This window comes from Ischnura elegans, chromosome 7, assembly GCF_921293095.1.
Source record: "Ischnura elegans chromosome 7, ioIscEleg1.1, whole genome shotgun sequence".
Taxonomy (NCBI): Eukaryota; Metazoa; Arthropoda; class Insecta; order Odonata; family Coenagrionidae; genus Ischnura; species Ischnura elegans.
Window position 1 is genome coordinate 47140015 of NC_060252.1, and position 17313 is coordinate 47157327.

Sequence of the window (17313 nt, forward strand, 5' to 3'; positions counted from 1 at the left end):
CCACACCCTCAGACACTCCAGTGTTTTGGGCCTGAAACCCCCCCTAGCCTTAATTCCTAGCTACGCACCTGCTTCCTAACACTTACTCGGACTATCCAGTTCATCTTCACCATTCTTCGGTTGCGCCACATTTCAATTTCTTCCACCCTTGACAATTTCTGATGCTGTCAACGTCCAAGCATCTCTTCCATGGAGAATCGTACTCCATATGTAGCATCTGATGAATTTTTTCCCAACTTCCATATTAGTATTCTTAGCCGTTAGAAGGTCCTTCTTCTTTTGCGTGCGATATTCTACTGACTATTCATTACTTGCACTGTATTTTATCGAAAGAAAAATTTCGCTATTTGACAAAAATAAAATATATTGCCGCGGGTCTATTATATATTCCAAGAAATTTTCAAGATAGGAAATTAAGTTTTAAATGAAGAGCATGTCACAAAAAGGAAAATATATGACCGTTCCAGTGGGAGTAATGAGTCCTCTTAAAATATCCTTTCCCGGAAAAATAATATAAATCATCGACCTAGAAAGTGAGAAGTATACAATATATCCCATTATGGCGACAGAATTCTCACCCCGTTATATATATTTATATATATTTTGTGCTACTATCGTTTTCAATATGCCATGTCAAATAAATAAACTCTCGGGGCACATTGAAAAAGGCGCTATTGTGTGGAAACGTGGAATATGGACGATGAAAAAGTAAAACTTTGTCTTTTTCTCACTCTTTATTGTTCGCAATGATATAGCAGAGTTGGAAAAGCTTAATTATATTCACCGCTACTGAGCAAAACACTCTCTTGTTAAACTGACTGCAATGACGAAATTTAATTTTTTATACGCACATCATTAAGCGCGAGACGGAAATTCTGTTAAGAATTTTCGCTGTCGAATATTTCCAATGAATCTTACGGATCAAAACAGGTCTGCAGAACTACTGAATTTTTTCTATTATCTGTTGAATCTCTTAGCTGTAGCGCATGAATACGTGGACTTTTTCTGGCATTTTAAATGTCTGTCCCACAACTGCCAACATATTCCATTTATCACTTATAGTCGATAAGAGGAGGTAAATTTCGCAGGATAGATACCATTCGTAGCCCTGTTATAATGAGGCCATACACAGTTTCATGGTATCTGCTAATGCGGATTCAATTATTATGTTTTGTTTTATCCTGTGGCATATTCCCCATGTCAAAGGATATTTTTTCACTTGAAGTAAGGTAAAATTCCTTATGGCTATGTATAAGCGTTGGGGAAGGTGTAGATTAGTCATATTTTTTTCAGTTTAGACAAATTGTTTTTCATAATCAAAAACAAAAATGAAGAACCTTATTTTTCCCCCAAGCTTGTGAAGATAATCTTTTCTACTAAATACGCTGTTGGTACCTACAAAAGAGCACCAAGGCGTTATTTTATGCTATAGATTTGGTATATTTCCATTTTTACCATCATAAGAGGTAGATTTCCTATTTACCTTCACTTGGAATTATTGTAAAGTAACAGCAGATCATATTTTAAGGTCTTTGACTTAGAAAATAATCGCAATGTCAACTTCATCCATTTGAACTTAATCATATTTTGTCTTTAACAATTTGATCGTGTAGACAAAAAGTGTCTAGTTTTACCCTCACTAGCATTACTATGGTGTATGTTTCCAGATAACTTTAAAATTCATGAAAATTAAAACTGCTGAATAATATATTTTTCTATTCTTTACTACCAATCACATCTCAGTTTTTTTTAGAAAAAATTAATTTGAATTATGCTGTGGCTCATATGAAGTTCAAAATATAACTTATAAGTCTCATAATTTAGGGAACTATTTCATATTTCGTTCATTTTTACTAGTCCTTCTTGTTATAGACTAATTAGTGATTTTTTTAGTGTCTGTTTTACACTATCCCAAAGTTACTTCTGGACGTTTACTGCTTTTCAGAAAGCAATTATATTTTTTATTCCACAATTATTGCATGCAGGCGTATCTGTATTGTTGAATGCACGGCAATCTAGCATTTATAGGAAACATCAATCATCGTGCAAAAGTAGCCATTTTAAATTGCATACATCATTTGTTCGTTCACGTAAGCTGGGAACAAGATAATGTCTTAGAACTTGAAAGTTGAAGGAATCTCGTGTGATCTTAAATATGACAAGTGATTTTGCATTGTAATACTATGGGAGGTACCGAGCAAGTTTTATCAAAATTTATTTTAATTCGTATGTTGGGTACTTTCCATTCTTCGACACTAAATTGACTAGTGTTAATGATAGGTTGACTTGTGTTATTACGATAATCTATGTGTGTAGCTATAATTATGGAAAGAATCAATGTATGTACATGCAAAAGTAGGTGTTTTTATTGCAAATAGCATTTTTTCGTTCTCGTAAGCGAGGAATTAGAAAATATCTTTGGGTATTGATTCGACGGTGGATAAGGGTTAAACATGAAAGTTAAAGCGACCCCACGACCATTCCGCCTGATTTTAAATATGCTGTGCGGGTTTACTGATACCAGTATTAAAATTGCAATAACTCGAGTCTGAATCCACGAGTGCTCGACAGAGATCACACGATTCATTTTTCTAAGTTATTAGTGACTTTGATTGGAAATTTCCGAATGAGTCACGCAAATGGAAAGTACCATTGACAATTTTAAGCGACAACGCTGTGTTTATGTTAGATATCTCTTACTTTTGAATCGGTTTATTAGAATTTGTATTGCCCAAAATTAAGTTTTCATTTAAAACTAGGAGAACCACCCTCAACTCTGTCATTCCCTGTCGCTAAGGCCGTTAGATTGAACTAAGTTTAAGCCGCTCCTTCGATGCGCAAGAGCCACTTCATGCCATACCCGGCTGTATTCAAGGTCCCACGACCATTCCTCGTGAGATTAAATAAACGTGCTGTACGGGTTTACTGATATCAATTTTCAAATTGCAACAGCTCGGGTCTAACGCAAGAGCTCGAAAGATAATTTACATATCCTGCGAGCTTTCCTGGAAGAGCAGACAATGTATGCAGCTGTTTTGTATGCATTTCTGAAATGATTGGAAATATTTACTAACATTTCGCAATTCCCCTTGTGAGTGTCAACTTTTGTTCTCCCTTATCTAAATCTTTGAAAAACTATTTAAAGTTTAGTGCATTAAACTTGGTCATTAAATAATTCCGGGCAAGGAAATACATTTCCCAATAGATCAAATTAAATTAAATTACGTTATTGTAGCATTAACTTGTTTAGATTGAGATGACAAATATGGAGTGACATCTCTTGAGTTCCATGTTAACAATTGTTGCTTTTTCTCTCTTTTTCGCAGAAATTATGTCCGCGAGGTATCTGACTTGGAGTGAGAACGGATGCTTGTTATCCGGGGAGAGAAGAGGATGGCACAGTAAGTCAAAGTTTGTTTGCTTACTTTTTTTCCCCTGCAGTTTCCTTAATGATTTTGACGTCCTCGTTTCCTACGATATTTGCTGTACGTCAAGAGCGGAGGAAGTTATGGGTGAATACCATTGAGTGTCCGAGTTATTTCTCGGCCTTCTAGGGCGTGTCTTTAATTAGAATTTTCCAGAACCTTGCGATGTGTCTCCTTTTGAATCGAGGACTTCGCTGATTGCAGAAATGTTTTAATTACCGTTTCCCATTCTTCTGATTCCACCCCCAAGAATCGCGTTGTTAAGGAGCTGCTAATTAGAGCTGTGAAGACGTCATGGAGAAATGATGAATACACACCCGGCTGTCTGCAGAGCGAGAGAATTTTGCCTTTAATATGCTTTGCGAAATTAAATCCTGTCCAAGGCTAAAAGATGATAAATTCATCTGATTGCGCCATCTTGTATTCCAACCTTATTAACTTGTTTTGTGAACCTTAAGCCCTGCTCACATATAAATAAGAATAGCTTAACTCTGAGATACTATGAAGTTGAAAGCTCTAAAATAGCGTCTGTCGGTTACAGCTAGTTAAAATGGCATCAATTGAATAAGGACCTTAATTACATTACAAATGCTCAAATTTCGCATAAAAGTAAGCAGTATCAAGGAAGTTAGTATTTTTTTATCGAATGGCCTTAGAGGAATCTATTTAAATCCCAATTGATACGGGGTTCATGCTATGATTGATTATATTTGCTATGAATTAATGTGGTTCATTGTATTTCAAGCTACGCATAGTTGAGTTGTAGTGTACGCGGCTTTAAACGGAGACCGAATACTAAAAAAGATATATTTCCACCTAAACTGTAGTTTATCTCCAATGCTACATTTATTTAAAAGAATTAAGTTGTACTCCATCTTGGAAATATAGTGTTCCAAACGCTTCACTATCTTGCGGAGCGCTGTTCTTATTTTATCTCAAATCTGAATGAAAGCACATAGAAGAAAAACAAACCAGTCAACTTATTGAGGTGGAACCATCCTGATCGGTCATTATGATTGGCCAGCAGTCTTAGGGTTAATTTGACGCATCCCTTGATTTAACTATTCCATTAGCAGATATTTTCTATTTGACTAAACCAGGGATGGCAAGTTAAACGAAAATGTTTCGTTTAACTCTTTTAACTATACTCCCGGGAATGAAACTAAATTAATCGAAACTCAGCTGCTCATAGTTAAGTTTCGATCCCAAAAGTTGAGTTGACGGGGGGATAAGAGGAAATAATTTCGACCCATTACATTTGACTTACGTGTAGAGAGGTTAAAATATTGAGTTTAAAAGTCGAATGGCCAGTTTGCGATCACCGTTCTCCTGTTAGTGGTTAAAATATGAGTGTGCCTCGCATCTAATGGCGGTAGACCGAACCTCTACTTCATGCAACCATACTTCGTACTCGGTGTGTGGGTCGACACTTAACTGTTCAAAGGTGAAGCACGTGGTCCCTCCGGTGCGAAACATTGTCTGCGTTTCGTTTCGTCCTAGAGTTTTACTTTAGTTTTGACCCTAAATAATTTTGGCTCCGATTTCGTTTCCACCCTGAGTTTAGCTCCCCATGTTTTAAATCCATTTCGTTTCTACATTTCGATTCCTGGAACGAAACTTTAGAAATTTTACTGCTTTTAACTTTTGTTTTGTTTCTATTGCCATCCCTGGACCAAACGTTTTTTTTAAATCTTATTTACCACAAACATCTCAGGATATTAGTATAACGTGCGAAACCTTCACTTGCTTTCTTCTTCTAAATGATTGCCTCCACTACAGCATCACTATCTCATGATGTGGCCTATCAATTTGCTCCGTCTGTCTCTGAGAATATTAATTAGACCTCTATTTGCTCCAAACTTTTTAGGACACCTTGTTATTCCTACTAGCGTACCTTGCTGCTCTTATTTGACGGGCGTAACTCCCCCCTCCCTTCTAACGCAGAAACCTTTTCCTTAAGCCCTGGAATCAGAACCTGAGTCTCCTGCATGTTAAACGATCATCAATATCTTCACTAAATAAATAAAAACCAACAAACTTTGTATTAATCCACCAATTTATTTTCGTGGTACGACTTGTTTCGACGCAGCGGCGTCATCCTCAGGTACAAAGGTTACAAGCAGAGACTATGAGGGTTCTAGGTGGATAAGGATACAACAACCTCTTAAGGATACAACGCACCGGGGCCGGGACCAAGCCCGTGGCTTATACGCCCGATCACCCGGGGAGGGGGAGGAGAGGAAGGGAAAAGGAAAGAGGCGCCGCCGCGATGGGAGCCCGCCGACACCTCTGGGAAAGGATAGGAGCGGAAGGGAGGGGACGAGGGAAAAACACCCCAACGCTATAGAAGCGAAGGGGGCCATACTATTAGCGAAACCAAGCATATGCAATTAATTTTCTACCAACCCTAGAGGATTTTCCTATGAGGAAGAAAAATCCATCGATCGAATCGGTAGATAAAGGTTACAAGCAATTAAATATCCTTATATATTTGGCGTGTTCTGGAATAACTCCTTAGGCAAGGCATCTGTTGTTGAAGTAGATATTCAAAGACTCCACCCTTGATTTGATAGTCACTGTTCGGTAGAGTTTGGCCTTTAGGAGTTACTCCAGAATGCGCCAGATATATAAGGATATTTTATTGCTTGTAACCTTTGTACCTGAGGATGACGCCGCTGCGTCGAAACTAGTACCACGAAAATAAATTGGTGGATTAATACAAAGTTTGTTCGTTTTTATTTATTGAAATGAATTTCCACAAAGTTGAGCCTGTGACTATAGAGATTAATATCTTCACTATTTTTAAGCCTTCGACGTATTGTTATTAATAGATAAAGTTTGTAATTTCATTCAACTCGGCGAATGCTTCTGAAAACCGCTGACTACTATTTCTCATGCGACTGCATAGATGAGACTCCAGTTCGTGCAGAAGTGCTGCTACCACTCATGCTGTCTCTCCGAGCGCATTTTAAAAGCTTTTTAAATGTGTCAGTAGAGGGGCGATAGGTGCAGACCGATCCTTTTTTTCTTATTAAATTGCAGTGGACTGTTAGCTATCGCGAGGATTACGTTGACAAGTTATGAATTTTATGCATTACATCAATGTAAATTACGGTTCACAGTCCTTATATCCCGTTATATTCGGATCATTTATCGTCAGTGACAATAGTACAGTACATTAATCCAAGTGAATGCGTGGTAAGTGACGGTACCTCATTTGGCTTATTGAGGGGGCTACCTATTCTAAAACTCGCTTTCTCTCGCTCTGCCCCATCTTCTGGCTTTTCTGGTCACTATTACAATTTTTGTTGAACCACATGACATATACTTTATCCTTCTCTGTTGTAATCCTATGTCGCAATATCGTTTCTTCCTCCGTTGTTGCGATAATAATTCACGAAACTGAAATTGCAGGATTTTCTCAAAATTAAAAGAGTTCCGATCGGTCTGAAAATTAGTTTCCCGACATATCGCATGGCATAGATTCGAAAAATTACATGAAAAAAATCGGTTTTTTGTTCCCCATATGCACCTGTACTATTTATGCTATATATTACGTATGTACGAAAATGTAGTATTTCGAAAAATTTTCCATTGGTTTCGGACAATATTAGAGGGGGTCAATTCTATGACTTCGTCTCGTCCACTCCAAACATATATATGAATGAGACAGTCCATTAGTCAGTGGTCGGAATGTTGCTTTGAATTTGGTTGGAATGAATGGTTTTGTAGCATATAGATTCTTGGCTATGTCATTTCCTACGGAAACCTTAAAAACAAACCTCTGAGGTTTTTCGTTTAAAATTCGCAAACAGCACATCCCCCTTAAAAAACGCCGGAATAATCCTTTCATGACGTTATTTTTTCCTCCTTCCGTTTTATTCCACTCACTGTCCTTGACCTTGCGAATCAGTGACACTTATTTAAAGGCGAGCTGCATCACGGACCGAGAGAGCACGTGGTGCCGCGAGCTGGACGCGGACAGAATTGTAACTTATGCCTCCATCTCCTCCTCATGCACTCGTTTTTCTTTTGTTTTTCTTCCCATCTCTTCCGTTTGGGGGTGTCGTCGCGCGAACGTGATTCCCAGGGCTTTGTCTTCCCGTGAGCGTCTCATTTTCCTGTCGGCTTTCCCCGGCTCTCTTGCGGGGAGCCCACTTCCTTCTCCTCGGATATATCCTCTGGCGACTCGCCGAGGTCTGCTAAAGGGTCGGGAAGGGAAGATGTAAGGCGAGAGATCTTTGTTGAGAGGTGGCCTGAAAGGGCAAATAAAGAGACCCTAGGAGGGAAGAATCCGAGGGCGGGGTGATGAGAGGGAAAAGTAGGGGAACTCGCGGAAGCTAGTGGCAGACTTATACACTGAAAGCTAGGTCAAGGAGACAACGATCATTATAGAATTGATGAAATATGTACGATCAACGGAATACGCCGGGAATACGAAATCTCCAAAAGTTATTGAAAGCGGGCTTTCAGAAAAAGAGTAGAAGAGATTTTGAGTGAATATTGATTTATTCGCATACGGCCTAAATTGGTAATGATATCTTCGTACCTCGCGTGACAGTGTAACTTTTTCTTTTCTACACACCTTTAATGCTTTTCCTCTTCTAGTAATACTTCTTTTCTTCTTTATACTTCATCGTGAGACCCCTCCCTTACCGTTTCGGTTCCCTGACTCAATAGCATAATTTGACTGTAATAATGAGGTTACGTTATATGTTGTTTATATCGATTGATAGTTTTATTTCCATGCTGGCATTCGAGATGCATGCAGATGCATATCATCCTGCAAGTCGTCTAAATATTTGTGGTTACGTGGTTGCCAGGACACCAGCCGTTCACTTATTTAATGTAACTCGCATGGTAATTGATTTGTGAATTTCAGGGCCAAATAATTTATTGAAATAGAAAAATAAGACGTTAACATGTTTGTTAATTTCTTGATTTGAAGACATTGTGAATAAAGGATGAATTATATCTATACGGAAGAGAATGGATAGGTCGATTAAGATGGAGAGGAAAAGGAGCGACGAGGTGCTAAAAACTGTTATGAGAGAAATTTTATGGAGGATAATCGGAAACAGAGAGGGCTAGTACTAACAAAACAGTAGGGGGTGTTTAAGGCCGTGTTAGTCAGAAGAATATTAATTAGCGCGGAAGGGAGAGAAAATAGGATTTGTGTATGCAATGAAATGAAAAAGGACTTACTGTGAATGGAAGAGGGAAGTTCAATTTGGAGATCAAGGACCGTCGCGTCGAAGTGATTATAAACATCCTCCACGTAACCTATATAAACCGATAGAACGGCTTTAGTAAAAATTTAGCACTCACAAAGAAACAGAAGTATGAGGATTTGAATAAGTTTTATTTTTAAGTCTTTGGCGTACTCATTTCCTCGGTTTTCCAAAATTTTGCTAGTTCTAATGGATTAAATTATGTGCGTAATGGAGTGTAACTATTCATGTAATGTTTGATGACAGAGTACGTATGTGGTGTAAAGTTTGTCCTCAGCTTTCGGCTTCCGAGCAGTGACGTCGAGCACTTGGTTTATGCATGCTATGATTACGTCACGTCATGAAATGTTGACGGAGATTTCACGCAACTCCAAATTTAACCGACTCACTCTGAGTATTCTCTATGGCTTTACGCCATTACCAACTTTTATGGAAGGCGTACCGCAGCAGTAGCAGGGATGAGGTAATTGGGAGAGTGACGTAGAGATGTCGCTTTAACTCCCTCATCCCTTCCCTTTGTCTTTTCCCCCCTTTCACTTAAATCCTCCTTTTATGCCCTGTGCTTCCATTTCTCTCCATTCTCCTTTCTCTTCGCCTTCCTCTTCCCACTCCGCCTCTCTTCTCGCTGGAGTGCCACCCATCAACAAGAGCAGTAATTAATTCCGGTGGGTGGCGGGTTTCGGTGTCAAAGGGGCTGGAAAGGGAAGGATGTGGAAGAGAGACGTCGCGAAGGAGTAATGATGGTTCTCCTAGGTTTCCTACGCTCCGTAAGAGAAAGGGACAGGCTATACCCGCCACACTAGACGAGGCAAAGGCATAATCAGCAGCGAGTATATAGTATTATTTGTGTTCTCCAAATTTTTTCCATGAGAATGAGATTTTTAGATAGAATGAAAGGGAGTAGGCCTTATTATGAATTGAAAAGGGAGGTCCATGAAGGTAGAGGAGGCTGCCGTAATACTTCTTAAGTACTCCATACAAACCTACCTTAATCGGTATAATAATTTAATAATAATATTATTCCAATATAACATAATATAACATAACAATAATAATAATAATTTTTTTATAAATAATTTACTCATTTATTCATTTTATAAGTATGTACATACAAGAAATAATGTTTATACAACAGTTTAAATTTTCAAATGAAAACAAACATTCTGGTCCCGCTAAGCCGAAATTGGCTTGTCAGCAGGTGCCAACTTAAGCATTACAATTTGTGTCTTGTAAAAATTACTAAATTAACAATTTCATTAGCAAACAAATTAAACATTAAAAAAAAACATTCTTAATAGCAAATAAGCATATCATAATATAAAATACTTTTACATTCCATTATCAACAACCAGTCAATATCCATGTCTTAATTTTTCTTTTTACTTCACTCAACGTTTTTAACTCATATTCGCTCATCAAATTATTAAACAGTTTAGGTACAACAACGTTCAATTGCCTACAACCCTTATGCGTATAACATCGCGGAATCTCATACTTTCCTAAAGCCCTTAAATCGATATTGCTATTATTATTTCTTTTCCTTTTGTATCTATTATTAAAATAATTATCAATTATTAATATGTACTGATACAATTTATCAAGTGGTAATGTACCAATGTCTTTAAAATACGAGTCACCTGAATATCCGCCATCTTCCTCAAAGTTTGTTTGATGAATCATTTTTAAAATCCTTTTTTGGTTGGACTTCAATCTTTTCATATTAGTCACACCACATGATCCCCACACAGTAAGGCCATATCTGAGAAGGCTCTCAAAAAGACCGTGATACATCATTTTGAGTACATTTTTCGTGACGCTGTCCTTCAGATAATAAAATTTGTACATAATGCATCTGAGCTTTTGGTTCAATTTTGATACATGAGAATTAAAAGTGAAATTACAATCAACTATCAAACCCAAATATTTATATTCGTTCACTTGTTCTAAAATATTACAGTTACAAGTTATCATGTTGGAATGTAGACATTCATGACCGTGAGATTTAATATGTATTGATTTAATATTAGAAGCAAGATAAGTGATGTGCAATAATAATAATAATAATTGCTCACCACAGCGACCTCCGACGTAAGAGAAAGGGACAGGCTCTACCCGCAGAGCACTAGACGAGGCAAAGGCATTATCAGTAGCGAGTATGAGGTATTATTTGTGATCTCATTGATTACCATGAGGATAGGATATTTAGATAGATTGGAAGGGTCTTATTATGGATTGAAGAGGGAAGTCCATGAAGGTAGAGTAGGCTGCCATAATCTTTCTTAAGTCCTCCGTACAAATCTCCCTTAATCGGCAGAATACTTGAATATTAACAATCGTTCACCATATTTACCTCCGTTAACATGTGATCCTTATCTCGAGGTATGGTCGCAAATTAAAAAAAAAAAATCGTCACACGTGTGTCGAAATTCCAAATAATCTATCCTAAAAGCTATGATTCGGCACTTGTACGTACATATGTATCGGTTGGCTGAAACACACTCTAGCACAATTCAAAATATAAATACTTTAAAAATGGTATATCAAGATCATTCAATATTTACATTGTTCATGATTATCATAGCATGATAATGGTACCAGAATCGCAGTTTATGTGAAGTTAACTATTTTAATGTTAATTTAAGGTCATTTAAATATCAAATTGTTCTGATTTACTGTTTTTTTATTTTTCTTTGCATACAGCCCCAAGTATGGAACAATTATAATTCCGAAAATTTGATAAAGAATTACAGTTTTATTATATTTTATTAACTTGACCTTAAAAAAGCATCCCTTATCATCACTATTGTTTTTTTCCCTTATAAGTTAATTTGAAGGCATGATTTTCTGCCGCGGTAGTTTATTTTTAACCCACTGCATACTCTTCTGCCATACAGTTAAGCAATTTTTAAATCATTTTTCTCCAACTTTGCTCTCCTATACAATTCTATCAACTTCAATTCATTTTCCTACTAAAGTGCTTAACCTATCCTTTTTTCAAATAGGAAATACACCCATTTCATGCCCAAACAGATAAATTGCTTCATCCAGTTCTATTCCTATGTGGACATATTTTCTTGTTTTTTTTTCATTTTTTTAATAATTTGAATAGTAAACTCAGTTATCTTACGTCTTCATGTTTCCTACTAGGGCTAGGCTAGAAATGGCAGAATATTTTGACATCCCTGGAAGTGAAATTTGGTCATTTGTGAACAGTGGACTCATGGAGAGTACTTCAATTAATATTTCTGTGTGTTAAATTGCTTTCTCAAATAAAAATGCCAGTGACGGTCTGCAGACAGCCTAAGCATACTGTGATGCGTTTTTTTCTAATATCTACGGAATTTTATAATGTCTTTTATGAATGGCAAAGCTCTCATTACTTACAGTTTCCAAGTAGGCTTCCGCGGAGATTATGATGATATCTGGTGATTTTTCCGGGTATTCTTCCGCGTTCATCCATTTTGTAGGACAATATTTCGCCAACGTTCCAGTTGGCTTCCTCAGGTCCACTGAAGTGTTGATGCAGAAAGTTGTTCATCTTATATACACCCCGTTTGCCGCCTTTTTTGTGGAGGTGTGCCCTGATTGGTCAGGATCTTTGAAGACCCTTTTCCACGCGCTAGCGAGATTGTAGCCGATTGTAGCCCGGCAAACGGGGTGTATATAAGATGAACAACTTTCTGCATCAACACTTCAGTGGACCTAAGGAAGCCAACTGGAACGTTGGCGAAATATTGTCCTACAAAATGGATAAACGCGGAAAAATACCCGGAAAAATCACCACATATCACTTTCATTACTTGTTTATTTTGGTATTAAATATTTGATATTGCTGCTCTTGATGGCATATTCTTGCTTAAAATGAACGTCACATTCAGCAATTATTGCAATTTGTCAGGACATAAATTCATACCCTCCATGAGATATTGGGTTCAATATTGGAATGAGCGGAAAGGTGGATCGAAATCTATTTATCGATGAATTATGGCCTGTTTTCCATTTCCCTTTTGGGTTTCTGAATGCAAGATAGCACTCGAGAGATTTATTTCGGCAAATAAAGTGTTGAAAGTGAGCATCCACGAGGACGAATGACGAAATTCCCAGCGGTTGACTTTAAATTGTCACTTTATTCCCTTTTCCCATCGAGGAATTAAAATATTTATGGCATCCTGCCCCATAAACTGAGTCATTTCCCGCAGTTAAAAAAATGTAGAAAGAAATAAAAATTGTTTTCATCCCTGCGTTGGAATAGCGAGATTTCCGCGATTCTGTGTCCATTTAATCTTGAATTAATAAATTTCTTGCCCTAATTAATGTCTAGCAAGTTAGAGGAAAACGAATACAGAAGTAAGGACATCAGGAAAAGGAGCATTAGCAGAGGTGGTGTTCATTAACAGGATGGAGCACATTAAAGGATCGTAGTATAAGAGTTTAAAGAGAAGGTTAGTGAAGACTTAGATCTGAAGTGTAGCTCTTTTCGGTACGGGAACGTGGAAATTTAGGAAGGAGGAAGAGGGAAGACTTGATACATTCGAGATGTGGATGTGGCGAAGAATGGAGAAGGTGAAGTGGACGGAGAGGAGGAGGAACGACGAAGTGCTGGACATGGTGGGTGAGGAGAGGCAGCTTTTGGAGAAGAGTCAGTGGAGACAGATGATATGGATCGAGGGAGTACTTAGCGGATAGAGGATGTTGAAAACGGTGTTAAAGGGTAGAATGTTAGGTAGACGAGGTAAAGGAAGGAAAAGAATAGGATTTTTAGATAGAATGAAAGGGAGTAGGTCTTATAGTGAATTGAAGAGGGAGGTGCTTGAAGGAAAGGGAGGCTCCTCGAATGATTCTGAAGTACTCCTTGGAAAACTACCTTAATCGGTAGAACAGCTTAATAAATAGCAATTAATGTCTAATAACTCCAATTTCATTTAGAAAATTTTCTTCTCCAATGAGGGAGGCGTAAAAAAGTTATAATTTGCTCTTATGATCGCATTTGTCATTTATAGGAATTGGGTTTACTTCGCTGTCAAAAGAGAAGAAGTCGAGTAATAAAAAGCCTACTTTTAAGAGCAAATATTATTGTCCGCACTTTCTGATTCAGTCCGTAATATGGTGTCACTTTATGAACTCAACCTGAGAACTAGATCGTTTCACATGTGTTATGTATTCTAATTATAATAATTGGGAAGAATAATGCTGAGAAATGTAAAGATACCGTGACATGGCTACGGTAGGCCGCCAACAATTAAGTTACCCATCTCCCGAGGGAGAGATGCAGCAGCTCTTTTTCATATGAGTGAAAGTGAATACTACATTGGTAAGTACAGTTACACTCATTTAGCTGCAAGCGTGCTTAAACTTCTGTAGTATTCCGATGAGGAAAACTAGGAGAATCCACCGCATTGCCATCTCGAGGAGTCTAAGATACTTTATCCATTTTAAATACATGGTAGAATTCTCTCGAGTAAAATAATCCCGAAGTACATTAATCCGTCCCATATTTGGATCTCCGAGCTGGATTTTACTCGAGAGGGTTCATCGGTCGAAGGTGGAAAAATTCTGAGGATATGAACATGGTACGTAGGAACCCTTATGATCTGCGGAAGGCGAGCGAACTTGAAGGTGGAAATGTGAAGATTAAACCTCGACGTGCTAGGAATGCACGAAATGAAGTGGTCAGAAGAGGGAGACTTTTGGAGTTGAAGTTATAGGGTTACACTCGCATACTATCTAGACGGTAATAGTCCAGTTGGGACATTCCTGCGGAAGAGAGCCGGAATGCGGGTGAAAAGCATTCTGCAGTAAAATGAAAGGATAGCCATGGAGAAACCGATAGATTCTGAAGAAATACATATTTATATGCCAATGACGGGCTGTGAAGATGAAGAGCTAGGAGATTCGTTCGTAGATATCGCAGGAGTGTTCAGGTAAAGCCTGAATCACACGATCATTTTTTTTCGTCGCGAAAGTGATCACTATCGAGATCACTTTTCCCGTCGCGAAAAGCAATCGCTCTTGTGATCATTTTTCTGAATCACACGGTCACTCCCACCGTCGCTTTTCGCATCATTTCCAATATCACAGCTCGTTGCCATAGGAACCACATCACGAAATTATATAGCGTGTTTGTTTATTTATGTCGTTCCCACAATTGTCAAACGTTGCGCTGCAATCGCTCCATAGGGGAATGCGTTCCGATTGGCTGATATGGGGTTTTAGTGACGGTTTTAGCGATGGAAAAAGCGACCGGACGAGTGATGAAAAATAGCGATGGGAATCCTCATCGCGATCGCGAAAAACAAATGCCGGCGACGATCATTTTGCGCAGTGATCGCGATAGTGATCACTTTCGCGACGAAAAAAAATGATCGTGTGATTCAGGCTTAAGAGGGAAAGAGAATCATATTGTTTTAGGAAACTGGAATGCTGTCGTCAGAGAAGGCCAGGACGGAAGAATAACCAGAGAATACGGATTAGGGAAACTAAGTGAAAAAGGAGAAAGATTATTTGAATTCTAAACGGAATGCAGGCTTGAGGTTGCTAAAAGTCGATTTTAAATAGTTAAATGAAGAAGATACACTTTTGAAAACCCTGGGTATTAACTCATGTGGCCAGTAAAAACAATTTTACTAGCCACATGAGAAACGCATCGGAGACGTGAGTCCGATGAAAATTAACGTTGAAGGTCAGGTAGGAGGAAATAGCGGCAGAAGTAGACAATCATAGGTAGGTGGTGCAGGTGTTGGAGGGTGTAAATAAGAGGAATTATGTGGGCCAATTAAGTTTACCGGTACTAGCCACGGTGATAACTTTACAGATTCACCCACAATGCACAAAAGTGCGAAAACCCGAAGTAAATTTGAACCCGAATTCCTCGGTTTCAAGTCAAGTGCTTTAGTCAGTTAAGCTCCTGAGGCGTCATTCCCTTCTGTGAGATTTGTGGACTACACCGGAATATATGATCCAGATTGCAGTATAATATCATGCGACTTGCAGTCCAAGTCGTGCGCAATGCGCCACAGCCGGATAGCGAAGCTTGAACGTTAAACACAAGAGGTGTTTGCTCTTGACTAATTTAAGTATACCGGGACTAGACACGGTGATAACTTTACTGTGTCACCCATACTGCACAAAATGTGGGAAAATTAAACGAAGCAAAAATCATTCGCCTTGACCGGGATTCGAACCCGGATCCCCTGGAGTGGAATGAAGTGGAGAGTGTGGAATTTTCGCTAATTATGTAGGCGTTAAAAGAGTGGCCGATCTGAGGACTGAGTGTGTAGTTGCGTCACAACAATCTTATTGATGGCTACGGCTGCTGATGATGAAATAATTCAGAAGAAAAAAAAGTTGATTTCAACCTTTTCAGAATTGCAATCATAGAAGAAAGGTAAAAAAGCTCCACCCTCACCTACCCAAACAAAACCTTCAGGTTGAAAAGTGAGTCAGTGACACATAATTTGTTCAAGTAAGTGGTTTCCTGCGATACTTTGTAGAATTTGCTTAACATCTTGAATGAATTACTTAAACTTTGTTTTTCCACAGATTAAAAAAAAATTAAATCAACCCCTTATTACATCGCCGGTTTCTTTCTAATCCTCGCCCGCCCTTCACTGCAGTTAGCCAGCTTGGGGAACTTCAGCCCTACCTACCTCCCTATCCCTCAACATTCCTTGGCTCTTACACCCTGGGAAAAAATCAGCCCCTCCACCTTTTCAACTTCCAGCCACCTCCTCTCACCTCTATAGTCCCCCAACTCCCTGTAGTTTTAGCCTACCTCAGGTATCACCCCCTTAGTATGTAAGATGGTGCACCAATGTATTCATTACCAGAAGGCGTTAACTCCAAGGCATTGGAACGACTCTACAAACGATATTGCTACACAAGTTTCACGATAGCGCCCTCTGCCGGCAGATTTCTGAACTTACTGGCCTCGACAGCTCTGTAACCGAAACTGCTCGACTCGACATTCGTAATACTACTCGAATCACTCGAGTTGAGTACCAACTACTCGACTCGACTCGAATTTTCGAATACTCGCACACCCCTAGATTTAATAAAAAATTCTGTGGACAAACAAAGCTCAAGTTGAAATCAACTGATGTTGGCGTGACTTGGTGGAACGAGGACATATTTATGGTTGAACAAAAACACAACACAGTTTGACAAAATTTTTGTTACTGTCGACTATTTTAGGCGGCTATAGTGTCATTCTCTGTTCCTCTTGTGAATGACGCTATAGCCGTTGAAACTAGTCGACAGTATCATAAAGTTTGTGAACTACCTACACTGTGTTTTTAGTTCTACCATGAAAGCTTAAGTTATTCATTCACAAAAAACATAATTCGTTTCTCGGACCGGCCTCCTTGAGGAACACATCTGCACTCGACAGGATTTTAAAGAGTGTATCCCAAAGGATTCCTGAAATAGCCTCCGTTTCGCCTATAGCCTTGAATCTTTCTCTCCGTTCATGAGGCACCCACTCGACGGTACTGGAGCTGGAAAAGGATTACACCGTTGTGTTCGAGTGTGCAGCTCGAAACGGCGATATTGGAATCGGTGGAAGGCGCCTGGAGCTGCCGCGGGTAATGTGTTCCCGTGTGGCAACGAGGGTGAGCTTGGAAGAAGAGACAAAGACCTAGAGGAGTGTGCTCCGCTCAACT

General features: G+C 38.8%; 1 protein-coding gene across 3 annotated transcripts in view; it reads left to right on the forward strand.

Annotated features, from left to right (window-relative positions):
* LOC124162275 overlaps positions 1 to 17313 on the forward strand; it is a 452031-nt gene that overhangs the window by 327568 nt on the left and 107150 nt on the right. For all 3 annotated transcript variants that reach the window (XM_046538753.1, XM_046538752.1, XM_046538755.1), the window contains one exon: positions 3327 to 3401. The gene's annotated coding sequence lies outside the window, so the exon portion shown is untranslated. The remainder of the gene's footprint in view (positions 1 to 3326; positions 3402 to 17313) is intronic.